General features: G+C 41.5%; 1 protein-coding gene across 1 annotated transcript in view; it reads left to right on the top strand.

The window, feature by feature from the left end:
• ELOVL5 (ELOVL fatty acid elongase 5) overlaps positions 1 to 11,342 on the top strand; it is a 97,258-nt gene extending 85,916 nt beyond the window's left edge. Inside the window, exon 10 of the transcript XR_011650072.1 lies at positions 1,600 to 11,342. The gene's annotated coding sequence lies outside the window, so the exon portion shown is untranslated. The remainder of the gene's footprint in view (positions 1 to 1,599) is intronic.
• Positions 11,343 to 22,828: the final 11,486 nt, after the last annotated feature.

The raw sequence follows: 22,828 nt of genomic DNA, 5'->3' as shown, positions 1-22,828 counted from the left end.
AGTGATAGAGGGTGGAGTAGGTTGACCACACCCCACGTGCCTATTCCTTGTGCAGCGGAGCTCTGGTCCTCTGCTCTAGGACAACTGAAGTAAATGTACTTTTAAGGCCAAGGCCAAAAGTCACACCATGCTCACATAAGAAAACAGTCAAAATTCAAATCCTGAGCACACATAGCTGCTCTGATGGCCCTGAGCTAGACCCTAAATTACACCCTTATTTTAGAACTGAGTGGTAAATAAAAGGGTTATGTGTTCTGGGGCATAGACAGGAGGAGGGTCCGCATGTTTGGAGGCTGCATACCAACCTTGTTAGAATAAAGTCTTTGCTATTTACTATTGTGGCAAGCTACTAACAAGCCAGATACCTAACTACTCTGATCCTCAGTTTCCTCGACTGTAAAATAGCTCAGATGGCTGAAATTAAATGGAGAAATGAAATATAAAAGTTTTAACACAAGTCTACAATAACAGTTATTATCAGGGACAAAAGAAGGGAGGTACGCATCAATTTTGTATCAGATTTAAAATTCTATTGCTCAACAAAAATTATACCCACTAAATTATCCTTGGAACTCAATAATACTGCTTTTTTTTTGGTAAGGGAATTCAGGTTCCTTAAAAAGAAAAATGGGATAAATTACGTATCTTAAATTTAGTTGCCTCACAGTATGATTTTAATGGGAGCCTTGTCTAATCATGAAGTGATCACTCAAAGACAAAACTTGTCCATTACTAAATTTCTGTGTAATTTTGTCAAGGGACATCAAGATTCTGTGTTTCTCATCTACAAATGAGGGGACTGTAGAAGTCCCTTCCATCTTGAACATTCTGAGATTCTAAAATAGACTCACATAGCTGTAATTTGCTTATAGCTCCTTTCCTTTCTAGGATGTGGGCATAAGGTAAAATATGCTTTCTACACATCTCTAAGTTATACTTTAAACACAGTATAGAATATAAGAAACACTGCATACTAAGCTGCTTTGGCTTAGTCCATCGTGTATCTCAACACCTTTTGGGGAAAGGGGTAAAAGCCAAAATGTGAAATGAAAGAGAAACGCTCCTCATCTGGGCTTAATACGTCATGATTTTATTTGGCCTCTGTTAGTCCTTAATTTTGTAGAATATATTTGAGGGAGAACTTTATAATTTTTTTATAGCATACATTAAATTCACTCCCAGTCCAGGAAGGAATTGATTGGAAATGATTTAAATGGGGCCATCTATGAAGTGGTGTCAGAAGATTAAGTCACTTCTCATGTATCCCCACTGATGCAAGAGTCCCAAGATCCAGTTGAGCATGGGCTGTGTCCCAGAGTCTACTGGGACCTCTAATGGGGTTTCTAAAGAAGCAGAGGTAGGAAAGGAGTTGAAGAAAGTACCAAGTTTGGATAAAAGGAAAAAGAAAGTAAAACACTAATGGACTAAAAGCTCCAGAGAAGAAGGAATGGCATTCTAGAGGTGGGAGTTTTTGTTACGGTCTGAGTTAAATAGTGGTGATCTCACAGGCCTTTGAGAAGTGCTCGAAGGGCGTCCAGTGGGGAGCACCTGCTGACTGCAAGGCTGACACGGTTCTGGTGCTTTCTTCCCCATGTCTAGGTATTTGGTGGTTGTCCCCTCCATTTTACAGATGATGAAGCTGAAACCCAGAGAGGACACTTGACTTGACCAAGATAAGTAATGTTGCCGGGGTTCAAATGAAGCTTCCTTAGTCCAGAGTACTGTTCTAATCACTAAAGCTCACCATGCAGGGAGATGGCCAGAGAACGCAGCCCCCTCAGACCACTCCCTCCAAGCCACAATTACAGCTGCGTTTTCTTGTATCATGCTGGACACCCCCTTTCTAGCCAAGGTGATAATTTGCCTACAAGCTATATCAGAGTAATTTTAAATTATTTGGAAAGTCCATATTATCTAGTTTGGGTTTTCAGTTCATGGATTTAGGGGGGGAATGTTGGGAGAATCATTCAGAAAAAATCCCCAAATATTAATATATCTGATTTAAAGCTTTGCATTATTCAAAGGGCTTTTACACTCATACTATTTATTTGATTCTCTGATGCTATTGAGTAAAATACACTAAGTCATAAAAGTTAAATATCAAATAACACTGGTAAACCTAATACGTTTGTTTTTCAGAAAACAAATCACATGAAGTGCTCATAATTCTGTTAAAAAAACAGCAGTGGTGTGTATTTACAAAGCCGCATGGCACTAACATCTGCAACATCATAATCAACCTTTTGAGTCTAAGTTTCTTCGATTCTAAAGAAAGATAGTTCCAAATCATTTTTGGCCATATTTAGTATGTAATTTCCCAGAAACATGGTGGAACCCACGCCTCCTGCTTGTGATTCTACAGTGAGATTAACCACATGCCTGCTCTCCTCTAGGCACCATGCCAGTTGCCAGGGAACCAACAGTGAAAAGATAACCTCATTCTGGGAGAAAGACAGATAAGCAAACAAAATAATTACAAATTATGATAACCACTCTCAAGGAAACAGGGTACTGACATTGAGAACAATATCTTAGGTACTTTTGCCATTGAGATAATGAGGCATATTGAAGGATATTGGAGTTTTGACCTCTTTGGTTAAACTGGTAGTTTGTTTTCTCAACTAAATAAGAAGTGCCTGGAAGTTTCACACCTCTAGAAAGCCATCTGGAAGGTTTTGATATAGTTATCTGTTCTCCACCTGAACATTAGTACTTCACCATGTGTGAATCAATTGTACATTTGGTTCTGAAAATTCAGTGAGCATTTAGAGACTTGGCAATTCCTAAAATTGCATTGCTGGCATGTGATAGCCACTTCTCCTGTGATAACTTTTCATTTCAGCCTTATATCATGGTGTGATCTCTTTGATGATTTTTTAAAGTGGCAATTAGTGATCCAAATTTAAGTGATATCCAGCTGTGTACGGTAGTGCCAATGTCTACTGAGGACAAATGGGTGAATATATACCCTTTTTTAGTTATTGGAGGCCAGGGATTGACCCTGGGACCTTGTATATGGGAAGCCAGCACTCAACCACAGAGCCCCATCGGCTTCCCTGAGTTAGTTTTTTCATTTGTTTTGCTAGTTGTTTTTGTTTTTTTCATTCAGCAACCGAATCCAGGACCTCCCGTGTGGGAGGTGGGTGCTCAACCACTTGAGCTACATTCCTCCCATAAATGTATACCTTTTATTCTTGACAATGGCACATGCATAGACAATGACAGATCACATCCTTTTTGGCAGCTGGCAAGATTAGTTAATATGAAGGATAAGACATGTCTATTTCAGACAGGCACCAGATTATTAATAGCCCTGAAATTTTTGTTTTTTTAAAAATATTTATTTATTTCCCCCCTTTCCTCTCCCCTCCAGCCCTGCTGTTTTTGCTGTCTGTGTTGTCTTCTCTTCTCATTTTCTCTCCTCTAGGATTCGCTGGGATTCAATCCTGGAGATCTCTGATGTGGAGAGAGGTTCCCTGTCAATTGCACCACCTCAGTTCCTGGTCTCTGCTGCGCTTCTCCTTGACTTTCCCCTTGTCTCTCTTCTGATGCATCATCATCTTGCTGCATTACTCACTTGCACAAGGCACTGGCTCACCACGTGGGCATGTTTTCTCTTCTTTTTCACCAGGAGGCCCCAGGGATTGAACCCAGGTCCTCCCATATGGTAGGCGGTAGCTCTATCAGTTGAGCCACACCTACTTCCCTACCCTGAAGTTATTAATGGCACATTTTAATTATCTAAAAAAGAGGACTCAAATATATTTCAGAATGAAGACTATCATGGTGAAAAGTCAAATCACTCCAATGTCAAGAATTAATGAGATTGCCATGGAAAACAAAGGATTTTCTGTTTTTCTCTGGGTATGTGTGATGGTTAAATTCATGTGTCAACTTGGCTAGGTTATGGTGCCCAGTTGTTTAGTCAAGCAAGCACTGGCCTGGTTGTTACTGTGAGGCTATTTCATGGACTTAAATCATTGATGAGTTGATTGCATCTATAACTGATTACATCTGCAATCGAACCAAGGAAATTACCTTGGAATCAGTTGAAGGCTTTAAAAGGAGAAGTGATGATTTCAGCAGTCAGAAGAGAGGATTTCCATCTCTACTTCAGCCAGCCAGCTTCTCTTGGGGAATTCATTGAAAACCTTCAACAGAGTTCCCACTTTGTAGCCTGTCCTATGGAACTTAAACTTACACATCCCCGTAGTCATATAAGAAAATTTTATAAAAATATAATATTTACAGATATCTCCTGTTGGTTGTGTTTCCCTAGAGAAAACTGACTAACACAGCTTTAATACTGTTGTAGAATTTGAGAGAGGTTCAATTATTTGCGTGTAGAAAGGCCAGGACTCAGGAATGATTTTGAGAAGGAAAAATGGTTTATTGACAGCCGGCCGGACTCGGGAGCTTTCTGTTTCAATCCCAAGCCCCAAACAAGACTTTCAAGTTCCTTTTTATACAGAGAGGAAAGGCCAAATTGTCCTTTTGTTTCAGTGAGCAATAGGCTTGAATTAGCATATATCTTCCACCTCGTAGGTAAGCTTTTAGCATGGACTTCATACATTCTAGATAAGCTTTTAGCACATTTGGTTTGCATTTTTCCTGAAGAAACAAAGAGCCTCCCACCCATAGCCCACATCAATACCAGGAGTGGTTCTTGAGGAACAGAATTTTAGGGATGTGGTTTCTAAATTGGTTTTGGGAGTTTGTTCTCTAATCTGATTAGATTTACAGGCACTAATGACTGTATTTCCAGTTATCAAAGATAGTCCATAGTATGAGGTAGCAATAGAGATATGCAAAATATCACCACTGGATATGACTACTCAAATGCTTATAAGAGGCAAGGCTCTGAGTATGAGTATTTTTTGACACATTGAACAGAGTTTTATGGAGTTAAAAGGTATGATGTTGGCTGGTTGTTCCTAAATACACTGGATACAGTTATAAAAGAAAGGGATGCGCTCAAAGCTTCAAATTTGCAACTTAAGTATTGTATGAGGGACATGAAAGTTTCTACATGCCCTGGAAGAAAATCTTATTTTGTGTAGTCACAGACTTGAGATTTCTAAAAACCGAACCTAGAGTCTCACTGTGAGAGTGGTTGAATTACAGTGTCAACTAAATTCCCAACCTTGCTGTGTGTCTGCTGTTAAAGCAAGGGCATTGGTTGGAAAGGAATGGAATCTGAAAATTGGAATATGGACATATAGGCTGATAATGATGGCTTTGAGGACATTAAAATGCTAGATTCTTTTGAGTCTTTGCCAAATAAACCTGTAATGGCCTGTCCTGAGAAACCAGCTTCCTGACTTCCAGTCTGGGCTGAGGAATCAGCCTCCAGTCCTCCAATCTGCCCTGAGGAATCTGCCATCCAACCTTCACCTGAAGAGATTAACCCTGCTGTGCCTGATAAACCAGGAACATGAGCAAATAGTCTTCAGTCCTCTGTCTGAAGAGATTAATCCTGTTTCACCAGATGAAACTGCAATGGAATGTCCTGAAGTAGTTGGGTTGCAAGAAGCTTCTACTTTTTGTAACTCACCCCCATCACCCCTCTTTTATTCCAGATCTATAACTAAACTGAAGTCCCAACATGCCCCAAAAGGTGAGGTACAAAATGTGATCCATGAGGAAGTATGCTATACTCCAACTGCATGAGTTTTCCAATTTATATAGAGAGAAATCAGGGGAATATATGTAGGAATGGATATTAAGAGTGTAGGATAATAATAAAAGGAATATAAAGTTGGGCCATACTGAATTTATTGATATAGACCCACTAAGCAGAGATTCTGGATTCGGTGGTATAGCTTGAGGGGTTAGAAAGAGTTCTAACAGTTTGTTGGGGTGGTTGACTAACCATGGATGAAAATGTGGCTGACGTTACCTGGGGTGAAAATACCAAAACTGCCATGATATAGTGTAGGTGAGGAAATCCAAAGGCTCCAAAAGATTGGAATGTTAGAGTGAATTTATTATGTAAGACCTGCTCCCCCACCCCAAGAAAGTCCAGGTGACACACCTTTCACCAGGGCTGTGAGGAATAAATTTGTGAGACTAACTCTGCATTACCTGAAGAGCTCGGTGGTTGCTTGAGCACTCTGTAAGTCACATATTACTGTGGGAACTGCTGTCATGGAACTAGAATCCTTAATCACAATGGGGATGATCAGATCCCAGGTTGGCAGAAGACAAGTGGCAACACTTAATTGCCAAAAACAGGATGGATGTGGCTACAAGGGACAGCAGACTCAAAGTAGCAAACAAAATGGTCTGACTTGCAGAGACCCATGGCTTTGGCTAGTATAGCATGGAGTACCTAGAAGTAAAATAGATGGGCGATCTACTATATTCCTGCTGGATCTGTATAAACAGAAGTGTTGTAGGTCAAGTGAACAAAAGTCTAACTCGAATTACAGAAACAGAGTCATGGCCCCTTAATGGATTCTCAGACTTGAGGCAGTTTACAGACCCAGAGCCCATTGAATGAGGGGAAGGCCTGGTCCCATTGGGAAAGAACCCTGTGTTTCACTGCCAAAAATGTATGCTGTTAATCTTCCTCCCAGGCTTCCCCACATGGACATACAGCCTTTTACCAGGGTAACTGTGCTTTAGGGAAAAGGAAATAAACATTTCAGGTACTAATGACACTGGTTCAGAATAGACATTAATACTACGAGACCCAAAAGTCACTGTGGTCTACCAGTCAGAGTAGGGACTTATGGAGGTCAGATGATCAATGTAGTTTTCGTTCAGGTTTGTCTCACAGTGGGTCCCTGAACCCTTTCTGTGGTTATTTCCCCAGTTCAGGAATGTATAAGTGGAATATACATCCTCAGCACCTGACAGAATCCTCACATTGGTTCCCTGACTTGTAGAGTGAGAACTATTATGATAGGAAAGACCAAGGAAAGGCCACCAGAACTGCCTTTATCCAGAAAAATAGTAAATCAATGGCAATACCAGATTCCTGAAGGGATTGCAGAGATTAGTCCATCAAGACTTGAAGGATGCAGGGATGGTGATTCCAGCCACATCCACATTCAACTCTCCTATTAGACCTGTGCAGAAAACAGATGGATCTTGAAGTGATTGTAAACCAGGTGGTGACTCCAATTGCAGCTGCTGTTCCAGATGTGGTATTATTGCTTGAGCAAATCAGTGCATTCCCTGGTTCCTGGTTTACAGTTAATGATCTGGCAAATGCTTTCTTCTCAACTGCAATTAGTAAATTCCACCAAAAATGGTATGCTTTCAGCTGAGCTGGCAAAGTCAGCAATACACCTTCACTGTCCTACCTCAGGAATATATCAACTCTGCAGCCATATGTCATAAGCCAGTCTGCAGGGACCTTGATCATCCCTCCCTCCCATAAGATATCACACTGGTCAATTGTTTTGAGGATATCATGTTGATTGTACTTAGTGATCAAGAAATAACAACTACTATAGGCTTATTGGTAAAGGATTTGCATGAGAGAGGATAGGAGATAAATCCAACAAAAATACAAGAGACTTCTGCCTCAGTGGAATCTCTAGGTGTTCAGTTGTATAGGGCATGTCGAGATATTCCTTCAAAGGTAAAGGAAAAGCTATTGCATCTGCTCCTCCTATGACCAAAAGAATGACTCAGTGCCTAGTTGGCCTCTTTAGATTTGGGAGACAACATATTCCTCGTTTGGGTGTGGTACTCTGGCCCATTTACTGAGTGACCAGAAAAGCTGCCAGTTTTGAATGGGAACCAGAACAAAGGAGGCTCTGTGACAGGTCCACGCTGCTGTGCAGGCTGCTCTGGGGACATATGATCCAGCAGATCCAATTGTGCTGGAAGTGTCAGTGGCAAACAGAGATGCTATGTGGAACCTTTGGCAGGCCCCTATGTGAGTATCACAATGCAGACCCTTAGGATTTTGGAGCAAAGCCCTGCCGTCCTATGCAGATAATTACTCTCCTTTTGAGAAATAGCTTTTAGCCACCATGGACCACCAAGCTACCATGAAACATGAGTTGCCTATCATAATCTGCCAAACCATATAGTTGGATGTGCACAGCAGCACTCTATAATAAAATGGAAGTGGTGTAAATGAGATAGGGTTCGAGCAGGTCCTGAAAGCACAAGTAAGTTACATGAGGAAGTGACCCACACGCCCATGGCCCCCACTCCTGCCTCATTACCTTCCATTTCCCAGCCCACAGCTGTGGCCTCTTGGGGAGTTCCTTAAAACCAGTTGACTGAGGAAGAGAAAACTCAGGACTACATTACATATGGTTCTGCATGATATAGAGGTGCTATCCAAAAGTGGAGAGCTTCAGCACTGTAGCCTCTTTCTGGGACATCCCTGAAGGACTGTGATGAAGAAAACACCTCAAAGTAGGCCAAACTTTAAGCATTGTACCTGACTGTTCATTTTACTTGGAAGGAGAAATGGCCAGAGGTACATTTGTATACTGATTCATGGGCTGTTGCCAGTGGTTTGGTTGGATGGCCAGGAACATGATTGTGTAAAATTGGTGTCAAAGAGGTAAGTGGACAGACCTTTCTAACTTTCTGCGTGGGCAGGCAAAAAGCATGATATATTTGTGCCACGTTAATGCTCACCAGAAGGTAACTTCAGCAGAGGAAGATTTAAATAATCTAGTAAATAAGTTGACCCATCCTATGGATATCAGTTGATCTCTTTCCCCAGCCAATCCTGTCATTGCAATGGACTCATGAATAAAGTGGCCGTGGTAATAGGGATGGAGATTATGCATGGGCTCAGCAACCTGGACTTCCCCTCACAAGGCTAGCCTGGCTATAGTCACTGCTGAGTGCACAATATGCCAGTGGCAGAGACCAACACTCAGCCCCAATATGGCACCATTCCCCAAGGTGATCAGTTTGCTAACTGGTGGCAGGTTGATTACAGTGGACCACTTCCATCATGGGGGCAGGGGGACAACATTTTGTTCCAATTGGAATAGACATATTCTGGATAGAAATTTGCTGTCCCTGCATGCTATGCTTCTGTCAAAACTACCATCCTTGGACTTCGAGAATGTCTTACCCACCACCATGGTATTCCACACAGCATTAGATCTGACCAATGAATCCCCTTCCCAGTAAATGAAGTGTGGGAATGAGCACATGCTCATGGAATTCAGTGGTCTTACCATGTTCCCATCATCCTGAAGCAGCTGGACTGATATAACAGTGGAATGGCCTCTTGAAGACTCAATTACAGCACCAACTAGATGGCAATACCTTGCAGGGCTGGGGCAATGTTCTCCAGGAGGCTGTGTATGCTCTAAATCGTTCTGTGGTACTGTTTCTCTCATAGCCAGGATTCATGGGACCAGGAATCAAGGGGTAGAAATGGAAGTAGCACCACTCACTATTACCCCTAGTGATCCTCAGGAAACATTTTTTCTTCCTGTCCCTGAAACCTTAAGCTCTGCTGGTCTACAGATCATAGTTGCAAAAGGAGGAGGTTTCCACCAGGAGACACAATGATTCCATTGAACTGGAAGTTAAGACTGCCACCTGGCCACTTTGGGCTCCTCATGGCTCTGAATCCACAGGCAAAGAAGGGAATTACTGTACTGACTGGGGTGATTGAGGGGAATTTGGACCGCATCTACATAATGGGGGTGAAGAAGAGTTTTCCTGGAATATAGGAGCTCTCCTAGGATGTCTCTTAGTATTACCATGCCCTGTGATTAAAGTCAATGGAAAATTGTAACAACCCAATATAGGTAGGACTAACAATGGTCCAGAAACCTCAGGAATGAAGGTTTGGTCACCCCACCAGACAAAAAACCATGGCCAAATGAGGTGCTTGCTGAGGGTAAAAGGAACATAGAATGTGTAGAAGAAGGTAGTTATACATATGAGCTACAACCATGTGACCAGTTACAAAAACAAGGACTATAATTATGATTATTTCTTCCTTGTTTTGTTATGTTTTTATGTATACACAAAGCAATTATCTTTGTTTTCTTCCCTATCTTATTCCTTTATATGGCATAAGTTGTATTAGTATCATGTCATGTAGTATTTCAGTTATAGTATATCAAGTTTAACAGTGACTATTACCCAAGGACTTTTACCCTATTCTGGGGAGAGTTTGTGCATTTATGGTTGTAGACAGGACACATGAGTATTGTTAGATGAAAATATGACTCTTACAGTTTTTATTTAGAAATTAAGTATGGTTTAAAGCGATTTCTATGGCTGCCAAGTTGACAAGGGCTAGACTATGATGGTTAAGTTCGTGTGTCAACTTGGCCAAGTTATGGTGTCCAGTTTTTTAGTCAAGCAATCACTGTCCTGATCATTACTGTGAGGACATTTCATGGACCTAAGTAATCAGTAAGTTGATTGCGTCTATGACTGATTACATCTACAATCAACGGAGGAGATTGCCTTCAACAATGAGAGATGTCTCCTGATTAAAAAATAGGCAAAAGACTTGAATAATAGACATTGTCCAAGATAGAAATATTAATGGCAAAAAAATTCATGAAAAAGTGTTCAACATCACTAGCGATTAAATTAGAGAAATTCAAATCAAAGCTACAATGAGATATCATTTCACACCTATTAGAATGGCCACTTTTTTTGTTTTGTTTTTGTTTTCATTTTGAAGTATATCGTTCGTACATGAACATACATAAACAATAAGTATATAGTAAAGACTGTGAACTTACAAAATAAACATGCATAACATCATATAGGGGTCCCATATATCAACCCTCCACCAACACCTTGCATTGTTGTGTTACATTAGTTACAAACTATGCAAAAGGATCATCAAAATATTACTACTGGGAAGTGGACTTGGCCCAGTGGTTAGGGCGTCCGACTACCACATGGGAGGTCTGCGGTTCAAACCCCAGGCCTCCTTGACCCGTGTGGAGCTGGCCCATGCGCAGTGCTGATGCGAGCAAGTGGGGCCGTGCCATGCAGGGGTGTCCCCTGTGTAGCGGAGCCCCACACGCAAGGAGTGCGCCTTGTAAGGAGAGCCGCCCAGTGTGAAAGAAAGTTCAGCCTGCCCAGGAATGGCACCGCACACACGGAGAACTGACACAAGATGACTCAACAAAAAGAAACACAGATTCCCGTGCAGCTAACAGCAACAGAAGTGGACAAAGAAGAACACGCAGCAAAAAATAGACACAGAGAGAACAGACAATGGGGGGTGGGGGGAGTAGAAATTAAAAAAAAAAAAAATTACTACTAACTATAGCCCATATCTTACATTTGGTGTATTTTCCCCCCAAACCCACCCTATTTTTTTATACAAATCAGTTTTATTGATATATATTAATAAAGCATACAATTTATCCAAAGTTACAGTATTCTGTGAGTTTCTTCATATAAGCACTTGCTTTTTTTTTAAATTTTTTTATTCATTTTTTAAAAATATTACATTAAAAAAATATGAGGTCCCATTCAACCCCACCGCCCCCACCCCACCACTCCCCCCACAGCAACAGTCTCTCCCATCATCATGACACATCCACTGCATTTGGTAAGTATATCTCTGGGCATCGCTGCACCTCATGGTCAATGGTCCACATCATAGCCCATACTCTCCCACGTTCCATCCAGTGGGCCCTGGGAGGATCTACAATGTCCAGTAATTGTCCCTGAAGCACCACCCAGGACAACTCCAAGTCCCAAAAATGCCTCCGCATCTCATCTCTTCCTCCCATTCCCTGCACCCAGCAGCCACCATGGCCACTTTTCCCATACCAATGCCACATTTTCTCTGTGGACCTTGGATTGGTTGTGTCCATTGCACATCTATGTCAAGAGGAGGCTTAGATTCCACATGGATATTGGATGCAATCCTCCTGCTTTCAGTTGTAGGCACTCTAGGCTCCATGGTGTGGTGGTTGACATTCTTCAACTCCATGTTAGCTGAGTGGGGTAAGTCCAATAAATCAGAGTGTAGGAGTTGAAGTCTGTTGAGGCTCAGGGCCTGGCTATCATATTGTCAGTCCAGAGATTCAAATCCCCTAGATATATCTTAAACCCCAGCACCAACTACAATTCCAGTAAAGTAGCATGAAAGTCTTGTGAAAAGAGATCCCATCTGTGTCCAGCTCCATCACGCAGAAACACCAGCTCCAAAGAAGGGCCAACTGACATGGCAGTGAACCCCATCTGCCATGACCATAGAACCTGTGGGTCTCTTTAGCCCTCAAAAGAACCAATACCTGGGGTTGTATCTACTTTATCTGTCTCTGAGACTCTGTTCCGGTGTGCATAAGGGCAATCCTTCTGACAACCTCCAGACTCTTTTTTAGAGACTCATAGCCATATAAACGCATTTGTCCTTTCCATTTCCCCCTTACATTAGATCAAACAGCATTTTAAACTCCTGTTATTATATGTAGACAGGGATATTCTGCTGGTCTGCGTTGAAACTTTAATTCAAGGTCATTTTCTAGTTGCATCATCAGCTGGTACTTGGTAGTGATCCCTCAGTGCCAGGGAGGCTCATCCCCGGGTGTCATGTTTAATTGAGAACTAGAGAAGGGATTTTTTTTTTTACATTTAGTGATTAAGGGGACATCTCCAAGGATGGCACTACTTATGATATCTGGGGTTCAGATGAATGAACCCCAAACGAAATGAACCCCAAATGAAAGACTCCATGCCCCTTAGCATTCCTTCATCAGCTCTACCACTAATCTAATTTCATCTTTATAAATTGATTTATATTTACTTTTTTTAAAATATATTTTTTATTTTTTAAAAAAGAGACTTAGATCAAACAAATTGTTACACAAAAAAATATGAGACTGCCATATGCTCCATTCCGCACACCTCCCACCCATCCCCACATTAACAACTTCTTTCATTAGTGTGGTATATTCATTGCAAATATGAACACATTTGGAGCAGTGCCACTAAGCATGGATTATAGTTTACATTGTACTTTACACTCTCTCCCACTCAATTCTGTAGGTTATGGAAGGATATACAATGACTTCTATCTGTCATTGCAATTTCATTCAGGACACTTCCATGCCCCAAAAATGAGAACAATCATTCTTAAAAAGACAAAACTACAAATGTTGGAGAGGATATGGAGAGATAGAAATGCTTTTTCACTGTTGGTGGGAAAGTAGAATGGTACAGCCACTGTGGAGGACTGTTTGGCAGTTCCTAAGGAATTTGAATATAGACTTTCCATGTGACCCAGTAATACCATTACTAGGTATGTACCCAGAAGAACTGAGAGCAGTGAAACGAACAAACATTTACACACCGATGTTCATAGTGGCTTTATTCACAATTGCCAAAAGTTGGAAACAACCCAGGTGTTCATCAAATGATGAATGGATAAGCTAATTGTGGTGTATACATACGATGGAATATTTTGCAGCTATAAGAAGAAATGAAGTCGTGAGGCATATGACAACATAGATAATCCTGGAAGACATTATGTTGAATGAAGCAAGCCAGACACAAAAGGACAAAAACTGTATGATTGCTCTATTATGAATTAAATATACATTGTGTGGGAAGGAGATGTAGTTCAAGCAATTGGGCTCCCGTCTACCACATAGGAGGTCCAGGGTTCAATGCCCAGGGCCTCCTGGTGAAGGCAAGCTAGCCCGGGTGGCGAGCTGGCCCACATGGAGTGCTGGCCTGTGCGGAGTACTGCCCCATGCAGGAGTGCTGGCCCATGTGGAGAGCTGTTGCCGCAAGATGATGCAACAAAAAGAGACACAGAGGAGAGAGAATAAGAGATGCAGCAGATCAGGGAGCTGAGGTGGCTCAAGAGAATGATTGTCTCTTTCCCACTCCAGAAGGTCCCAGGATCGGTTCCCAGAGCTGCCTAATGAGAATACAAGCAGACACACAAGAACACACAGGGAATGGACACAGAGAGCAGACAAAGGAGAGAGGGGGTAGAAATAAATAAATATATAAATAAATAAATAAATCTTTAAAAAATACATTATGTAACTCATGGAGTTAATGCCTAGAATATAGTTCAACAGGAATAGAATGAGGTTATAGAATGGAAAGCTGAGGGTTAATCTCTGCAGAATTAGTAAAAAGGTTGTTCATAAATCTTTGGAAATGAATAGAAATGATGAAAGCACATTTGTTACTAGCGGAGCTATTATATGGGTATAACAGTGGTTAAAAGGGAAAGTCTAAGGTGATGTATATTACTAGAAGGAAAGCTAAAAAATATAACATTTATAATATAACAAAACCTCATGTGAAATATGAATATGAGTCATATTGTATATATAAGACTGTTAATGTTACAAGATGTTGGTATCAGGCAAAAATACAACCAAAGCAAAATATGGGTAACAATAGTTCATAGTAATATATTATTAATTTTCTATTAAGGGTAAAAAAAAAAGGGAATATACTAAGAACCAGACAAAAGGTACTATATATATTGTTTGATTCCATCTATACAAAGTATAAATACAAGTAATTTGAAAGACGGAAACAGAATAGCAGCTATGTACAGTAGGGGAAGCAGAGAGAGATGGAGAAGTGATTAATAAGGGGTAGAGCTTTTCTTTGTATTTTGTTTATTATTATTAATTATTGGGATAATGAAAATGTTCTGATAATGATTGAAAGAATGAATGCCCAAGTACGTGATTATACCAAATACCAATGATTGTTCACTTTGGATGGATTGTGTGCTTTATTAATATATATCAATAAAGTTGATTAAAAACAACAACACTGAGAGTCCTCATCCAACCAGGTGAATGTTTAAAAGGGAGATGTGCGGATTTCAGCAGTCAGAAGAGAGAATCTCCAACTCTACTTCAGCCAACCAGCTTCTCCTGGGAATTCATCTAAAACCTTCATGGGAGTTCCCCACTTGGCCTGCAGTACAGAATTTGAACTTGCATATTCCCACAGTCACGTGAGAGTCTTCTTATAAAAATCTCATATTTACAGATATCTCCTGTCAGTTCTGTTCGCCAGAGAACCCTGACTAATACTATACCTGTATTTGTGTGTCTTTATTTTCTAAATAAATGAAGCTCTGTGTAAAAAAAAAAAAAAAAAAGAATTAACGAGCTTCCTGACCTCCTATGAACTTAATATATGAATTCTGTAGCACTGTGGCATGCAGATAAAGGACTGAAGAAGAAAGTAATTGTGAGGGCGAAGGACTAGCTTGAGAACTATGTTTAGAATCCAGCAACAAATGAGGTGTGTTTTTTAAAGGCACTCAACTGAATCTTATTTGATCTTATGACCGCCCCTATCCATTTCTCAGTATAGCTCATTATTATTGAGTACCCAAATATTCTAATAGCTCTTGGTGAGAAATGAATGGAGGCCTGATAGCTCAGTCCAGTGAAGAGATTAAAGAAATCCATAAGTTACACAATTACTAATCTTTTAACTTATTACCACTCCCCATGGTCAGGTATAGCTGAGCTGTGGGGTTATGGGGCTGTGCCCATGGCAAAAGGGTGCAATGATTTGCCAGCTTTATAGACACAATGTCAAAGACCATGGACAGGACTTCAGAGGCTATGACAGGTATCCTTCCCTTGCAGCTCTTAGAAATAAACTTTCCGGTACTGAGTAAAAGACAGGAAACGTTCATCAGCTGCCAGCAAGACCAGGTGGAGTCCTGAAGGGGAAGGAACTGCAGAGAAGATGGGCTGATAAATGGTGTGAAAGCCAAGTTAGAGGAAATAGAATAAAGAGCACAGGGAGAGGAAATGACCTTCCCACCTGTGTCCAAATGACACTTGAATTCGGTAACCTTGCCTCACTCCCTCTTCCAATAGACAGACAAAAAGTTGAGCCAGGGAAGCGAACTTGGCCCAGTGGTTAGGGTGTCTGTCTACCACATGGGAAGTCCGTGGTTCAGACCCCGGGCCTCCTTGACCTGTGTGGAGCTGGCCCACGCACAGTGCTGATGTGCGCAAGGAGTGCCGTGCCATGCAGGGGTGTCCCCTGTGTAGGGGAGCCCACGCGCAAGGAGTGCACCCCGTAAGGAGAGCCGCCCAGCTCGAAAGAAAGTGCAGCCTGCCCAGGAATGGTGCTGCACACATGGAGAGCTGACACAAGATGACACAATAAAAAGAAACACAGATTCCTGTGCTGCTGACAACAACAGAAGCGGACAAAGAAGAACACACAGCAAATAGACACAGAGAACAGACAACTGGGGTGGGGGGGGAGGTGGAGAAATAAAATAAAATAAATCTATAAAAAAAAAAAGTTGAGCCAATGTCTATTAACTTTCTCTTTTTCTTCCATTTTTGAATCTTCTAAACCAGGACCCACACAAATCATAGAGTAGAAACATAGCTAATTTTTGATAGGGTGGAGGATGTTCATTGTAGAATTGTATATGATCATTAAAAAAAAAACGGATAACCTAATAGCCCAATAGGCCATTTTGGTACATCATTTGAAGGGCAGAATGCTATGGATCAAACATGCTTTGGAAACAAATTTAATGTGAGGAAATGGTCATGGGAATATCAATAAATGAAAAAGCAAATTATCAGACAATTTGTAAGACATTTTTCAGTTTGTTAAAATATGGTTATATGTATATAAAAAAAAGACAAGGAAGATACAGATCAAAATGCAAACAGCAAGTGCAGCGTGGTAGGAGGATTACAGGTGATTGTTATTTTCTCCTTTGTGTTTTTCTAACTTTTCCAAAATTTCTGCAATAAACATTCATTATTTGTATAATGAGAGAGCTATTGAAATTTTTTGAAAGACTCCATCAGCCCATCAGCTAGTGATTCAACCTATCTGAAATGAATGCTTTTCAAAAAGGGGGATAAATTCTCCTTTCACTTGCAGATACTGCTTTTAGTTTCTAAACCATGGTGATAGAGAAAAAGAACATTTTGATTTTATAGGGAGGCAAGTAGCTATGCGATCTTGCACAAGCCACTAAATAACTTTCAAGTGAATTGACAATCCCCTAGTTTTTTTAGATAAAACACCAGCCAGAGGCCCAAGTTCATACCCTGACACTTATCACTAGGAAATCTGGGGAATTCAGGTCATTCGGAGTCCCTATCTGTAAAATGGAAAGCCTTGTCTCTCTTCTGCATACTTCACAAGATAATTATTGGGTCCAAAGGAACTCAAATTGCGTGGAAAGTAAGGTGAGGCCATTCGAACAGAAATATGGAGGAGATGCTTTTCTTAAAAGATCAGAGAGGAGGCTGGTTCAGGAAGATAAAACCCTGCATAGAGCGAGCGGCCGGAGAATGGCAGTGCCTTGCTGGAGTGGGGCGAGAGGAGAGGAGGCAGGTAACGTCATCAGACAGGAGCCCACCAAGGTCTGTGGCAGGGATGCCAGCTCAGACTTTTCTAAAACAGTGCAGGCTTTACAGCTAAATGTTTTGACTGCTCTGCCATCTGGCAGTATCTGTTCCCAGCCAAACTGGTTCTGACTCTCTCTTCCACTAGAACTCCTTAGCCATCTCCACACAAAGAAGGAGAGGAATTGTATTTCGGTTCTACTCAGCAAACCCTCTCAGCATCAGGGGCCCGGCCAGGCAAACCGACAAAGCTGACGGCTCTCCACATGAGCACTCTTTGGGTCATGTGCTCGTCTTGCCTGGACCTGTACTACATACTTGCCCTTACTTTCAAAGCAATTTCTAGGAGTCATTTACTGACTTTACAAATAAGAAGAGATTTAAGTCCCTAAGTCTCTTCCCCCCGGTGTCATTTCATATGGTAGGGTGAAAGACTCTGAAGTTGGAGGAAAATGAAGGCCATAGTGAATGGGATAGAAGGAAACGAGGTGAATTTAAGGAAGAAGCCATTCACTTTTCCTCAGGGAAGAGACGACTGTTCTCTCTCATCCTAAAGTCTGGTCCTGAAGCAGTGTCAGTGGAGCCTACTTTGGGAAAAACACTATTCATGAAAATGAATAATTTGAAGTGCTGATGCATCCTTTTAAACACCAAACATCGGAATAAAATACTATAGCCTGGCCTGGGGCCCCACATGATCGGGCCCCTCCTCACCTCTACCCTGTCATCTCTAGCCCCAAGCCATGATTTCATGTGCCAGCTTGGTATCCAGGTGTTCAGTCAAGCAAGCTCTGGCATGATGGCTACTCTGAGCATGGTTCATAGTTGAATGCACATCAGTAGTCAGTTGATTGCATGTATGACTGATTGTATCTATTATCAATGAAAGAAATTGTCCTCAGGAGTCTCCTCATCCAGTCAGTTTGAGGTCTTAAAGCCAGAGCTGAGGATCTCAGGAGATGGAAGAATTCCTGCCTCTATTTCAGCCAGACAACTTCTGGAGAATTCAACGTCACCTTCATCAGATTTTCTAACTTGCAGCCTGTCCAAAGCAGTTCAGACTTGCCAATCCCCACTCATGTGAGCCAATTCCTATGATCTCTTTATATATATAAAGAGATTATATATATATTCTGTTGGTTCTCTTTCTCTGGAGAACCCTGACTCATACAATACGCAGGGCTGCTTCTTGAACAAGCCAAGTTCCTTCCTGCCTGGGAAGCTTTGCACTTTACTGTTTTCTCTCGGGAAATAGTCCCTCCCCTCATTCATAGAGGGAGGTTGCCAGATGGAATCCAGGACACCTGGTTAAGTCTGAAGTTCAGATAAACGAATTATTTTTAGTACACATATTTCCCAGATATTGAAAAGTATTCATTGTCTATCTGAAATTCAAACTTAACTGAGTGTCCTGTATTTTTATTTGCTAAATCTGGCAACCCTACGTAGGGAGCCTTTCCCAATCAGCTCAGCCATGGACCACCCACCCACTCCCACACAGCCTTTCAGCTCTGTCACTCTCATCTCCTTACCCGCCTTTATCTTTTTTTTTTTTTTTAACATTTATAATCACTTGAAATTATATATTTTTTATCGTTAGCCTTACCTACTTGCCCGGCGGAAAGCTCCACGTGGGCAGTGACCTTGTCCTCTGTGTCTCTGGCTAGCCCTCTGGTGTTTGGCATGTAGTAAATACAATTTCATTTGAAGGAATGAAGGAATGAAAGTATAAATGAATGAGTTTTACTGACAGCCTTGCTTTTCTTGAGTCGTTGATTTTTCAATGTTTTCTTTGAGTTTAAAAATCAAATAACTTCAGTGTGAGTTTTTGTTTCAGAGATTTCCACCCTGATATAGTTTTTGCGTCATTAGCAGCTTCACCCTCCGACTCTTTCTTTCTGAAAGTGCCCATCCTGCTTCAGCCCTAGTTTTCCCACCCCCTCCCCAATATGCGCCCCCACACAGAACAGTCTCCGCCCCTCCACCCAACTTCTCCTACGCCTGAAATAACAGAAGCTCATTACTTTTGCATTAAGGCCTCAAAAATGCAAATGCTCCCAGAAGATGAGATTTGCCGTTTATACAGATGAATATTATCAGCTCCTGGGGAGCAAGTTTTGATTTGGACGAATGAGCAAAGAAGAAAGGTCACTGGGGTCCTGTGATTGTGTAAAATAGCCTTTGAGTGGAAGAAGAGGGTCAGAAAAGTGAAATTAGGTGTAAACTTCCATTTTGTTTAGGTCCATGTTTCTGTCTGTCCCGCCGGCCCTCACTCCTGGGCTGCCTTAAGGCTTCTCGGCAGCCCCTTTCCCACCTTTCCCTCCACCACCAGCCCCTCAAAAAGACACTTTTGATCGGGCCTCAAACCTCCATTAGCAGGCAGCACAGGACAAAGCCGTCTTGAGAGAGCAGTTAGATTAGCATCTTTTTACCACCCTGGAAACCAGAATCCAAAGAGCGCAAATGACCCAAGGTCAGTGCCTGGGCCCAGCTCTGGACTCAAGTCAGCAGCTGACGGCAGCGCTTAGCCCCAAGTGATGAAGTGCTGCAGTGGCTGGAAAATGAGTTGTACCTTCCCGTAATCAACCAGATGGCTCACGTAGAGCCGCCTGATTGATTTTGGTTTTCTCTGTGTGCAACCTCGAATCCCTGCCTTATATTTGGGTCAGAGCAAAGGGACACATGACTTGCTTTAAAATTAGCCTCAAAACTCGTTATATAACAGCTCTTGTTTTTGCTAAATGGAATGGTTCTTGAAAGGACCGGCACAGAATTTCTAATTAGTCTGTCCAGTTGAATCATCAAGGAGAAAGTCCTTTAGATTCATCAAGACTTTATGTTTCTACCTGTAAAATGGGGTGTAGATTTTGGGCACTGCTTGAAAGAAATAAAATAAAGGGTCCCAAAATAAAAACTTGCCAGCAGGTAGAGAACAATCCCTTCTGGTTCCCCAAAGACAGGACAAAACTAGAGAGGGAAAGAAATGCTTCCTTTTGAAAATCGTGCCAAAATGCTTACTTTCCAAATCATGCCTTTGCCAGAGTCTGGAGGTGATACCCTGAGGAGTTCAGTGAACCCAGAGAACAGATTTATAAGTCTTAAAAAACAACCTTTTCTTTTTAAATATTTCTGCTGGGACAGTAAGATAGTTCTGCACAAATTCAAAATCAGCAAAAAGAAACTAACAACAACAACAACAACAAATCCTGACTGCTGTCCTTCTCAAGGACAGTTTCCCCAGAGTTCTGATTCATCTTGGCAACATCTGCAAATAAACATGAATGACCCAGAGGCTAAATAGATGCAAAGAACTGTGTGTCACTCTGTGTGCCTAAAATGTTTCTTTATAAGAAGGAAACCGTTTCCCATGATTTCCTCAGTGAAAAGAAGAGTTCATTATACTTCGTCTCACTTCTGAGGGTGGGAATGACAGAGAACTGAGATTTGGAAAAGAGAATGCTGTGAAGTGGGCCTCTTTAAGGAGGGAGCTGAGTAATACCTAGCAATAAGAAACCAGCAAGGATGGGGTTTGTCTCTGTTACGATTGGTATAAGACCAAGCAGAAACTTCAGTGCCTAGGTAAAGGAACTCTTTGGAGCCAGACACATCTGGGTTTAAATCCCAGCATAGCTACCCAGTAGCCGTGTGGCCTTGGACAAACTACTTGGCTTCTTTGAACTTCAATTGCCTCACCTGCAAAATGGAGATAATAATAGCCCCCCTTTCAAGAGGCTGTTGTGAGGATTAAATGAGATAATGCTAGTGAAAGGGGCTTAGCAGAGTGCATGCTGCATAGTCAGACACCAGTAAATGCTCAGCATTACTAGGAACTATTAGTTTCCCATTGCTGCTGTAACAAACTACTACAACCTGGGTGGCTGAGAGCCACAGGAATTACCTCTCTCTCAGTTCTGGAAGACAAAAGCCCGGAATGTGAGGTGCTGACAGGGCCCCACTCCCTCTGAAGGCCCTAAGGGTGAATTCTCCCATCTCTCTCTCTCTCTGCTCATGTGGCCTTCTCTTCTGCCTCTGTCTCTCCTCTGTGTGTCTCTCAGAGGACACTTGTCATTAGATCTAGGGTCCACTCGTAATCTAGGATGATCTCTTCTTGAGATCCTTCACTTAACCACGACTCAAAGACCCCTTTTCCAAACAAGTCCTATTCAAAGGTGCTGGGGGCTAGTTAGGATGTGGACATATTTCTTGGATGGCTCCCCATCAACCCACGACAGCAATATTTGTGTGGTTCTGAAGTGAGAAATGTAGCTCTGGCCTTGGACCCAGGCAGGAGGGGCCTCTGTCTGGAGCTGAGCACTCCACTTTGGAAAGCCCATCACTTAGAAGGCCCTCTGCAACCTGGCTCAGCGCGACCTGCAGCCCGAAACGTGCACTCCTGTGACTAAAACCATCCAGGTCCCAGGAAGCCTCTGCATCTCTAGCCCGTTTCCAAAACAAAGAGTACCCACGCCCAAATCTATGCAGGTTTGTACTCCGTGCTACTGCCGACATTGGACATGGACACTGCCTTGGAGAGAAGATTGGTGATGCAGAAGCTCCTAGTGAGAGGAAAGACTAATTATTAATAGCTTGCCAGAAGCTGTCGTTCTGGTGGCCTGAAAGCAATAAATCAGGGGTTCTTAACCAAAGGCCCACGGACTCCCAAGGGGTCTGTGGAAAGATTTCAGGGAGTCTGTGAGTTTGAATTGAAAAAAAAACAACAACTTGATTAGATGTCCAGCATGATACGCATGTTGCCTTGTTAAATCCTACACCACAGTTTAATGTTCTTATTCAAGATAAACAACAAGAGTCTGCACATTTTGATGTATTGGATTATTATTTAATGTGATAAGAAAGAAGCACATATGAATAGTATTATATATATTTTTTATCTTAGTAGCTTCATTTCAATATATGTAATTGATTTCCTTTGTAATTTTATTTTATGCATTTAAAAATAAGTTGGTGTCGGTGCGATATACTTCTTAATAATACACAGTTTAGTGTGGATTAGGTATGATTTTTATTCTGATGTAGTGTGTTCTGAGTGCAGTGGATAATTGCCTGCAAAAAGGTTAGCAAGGATGGTGGAGATGGTTTTAGGATGCCGTGGGAAAACGAGAATTTCTAAATATTTGTTGAAAATTACTGAACAGATCTTAAACTGTGTTAGGTTATCAAATATTGAAATTATGGGAAAGTTGTAAACCATAATTTTGAATAATCCTAAAATTTAATGTAAAGACATGCTGATGCTAAGTGTCATAAAACTATCTGCCACTACATTCTGAGAAGGGGTCCATGGTTTTCACCTGACTGGCAAAGGGGTCTGTGGAACAAAAAAGGTTAAGAACACTTGCCATAGATTCATCTCTCCATGTTCCAATCTATGGTTCTGGAGTTCCTGGTAAATCAGCATAATATTTGCAACTGTGCATATTACTCTCAAATGATTGTACATATAGGTCTACACATAATGTGCATGAAATGCAATACCAACTCTAAAATACTATGTTTTTAAACGG

This window comes from Dasypus novemcinctus, chromosome 11 (genome assembly GCF_030445035.2).
Source record: "Dasypus novemcinctus isolate mDasNov1 chromosome 11, mDasNov1.1.hap2, whole genome shotgun sequence".
Lineage (NCBI taxonomy): Eukaryota > Metazoa > Chordata > Mammalia > Cingulata > Dasypodidae > Dasypus > Dasypus novemcinctus.
Note: the sequence above shows the minus strand (reverse complement) of the source record. Positions and strands in the feature narration are given on the sequence as shown.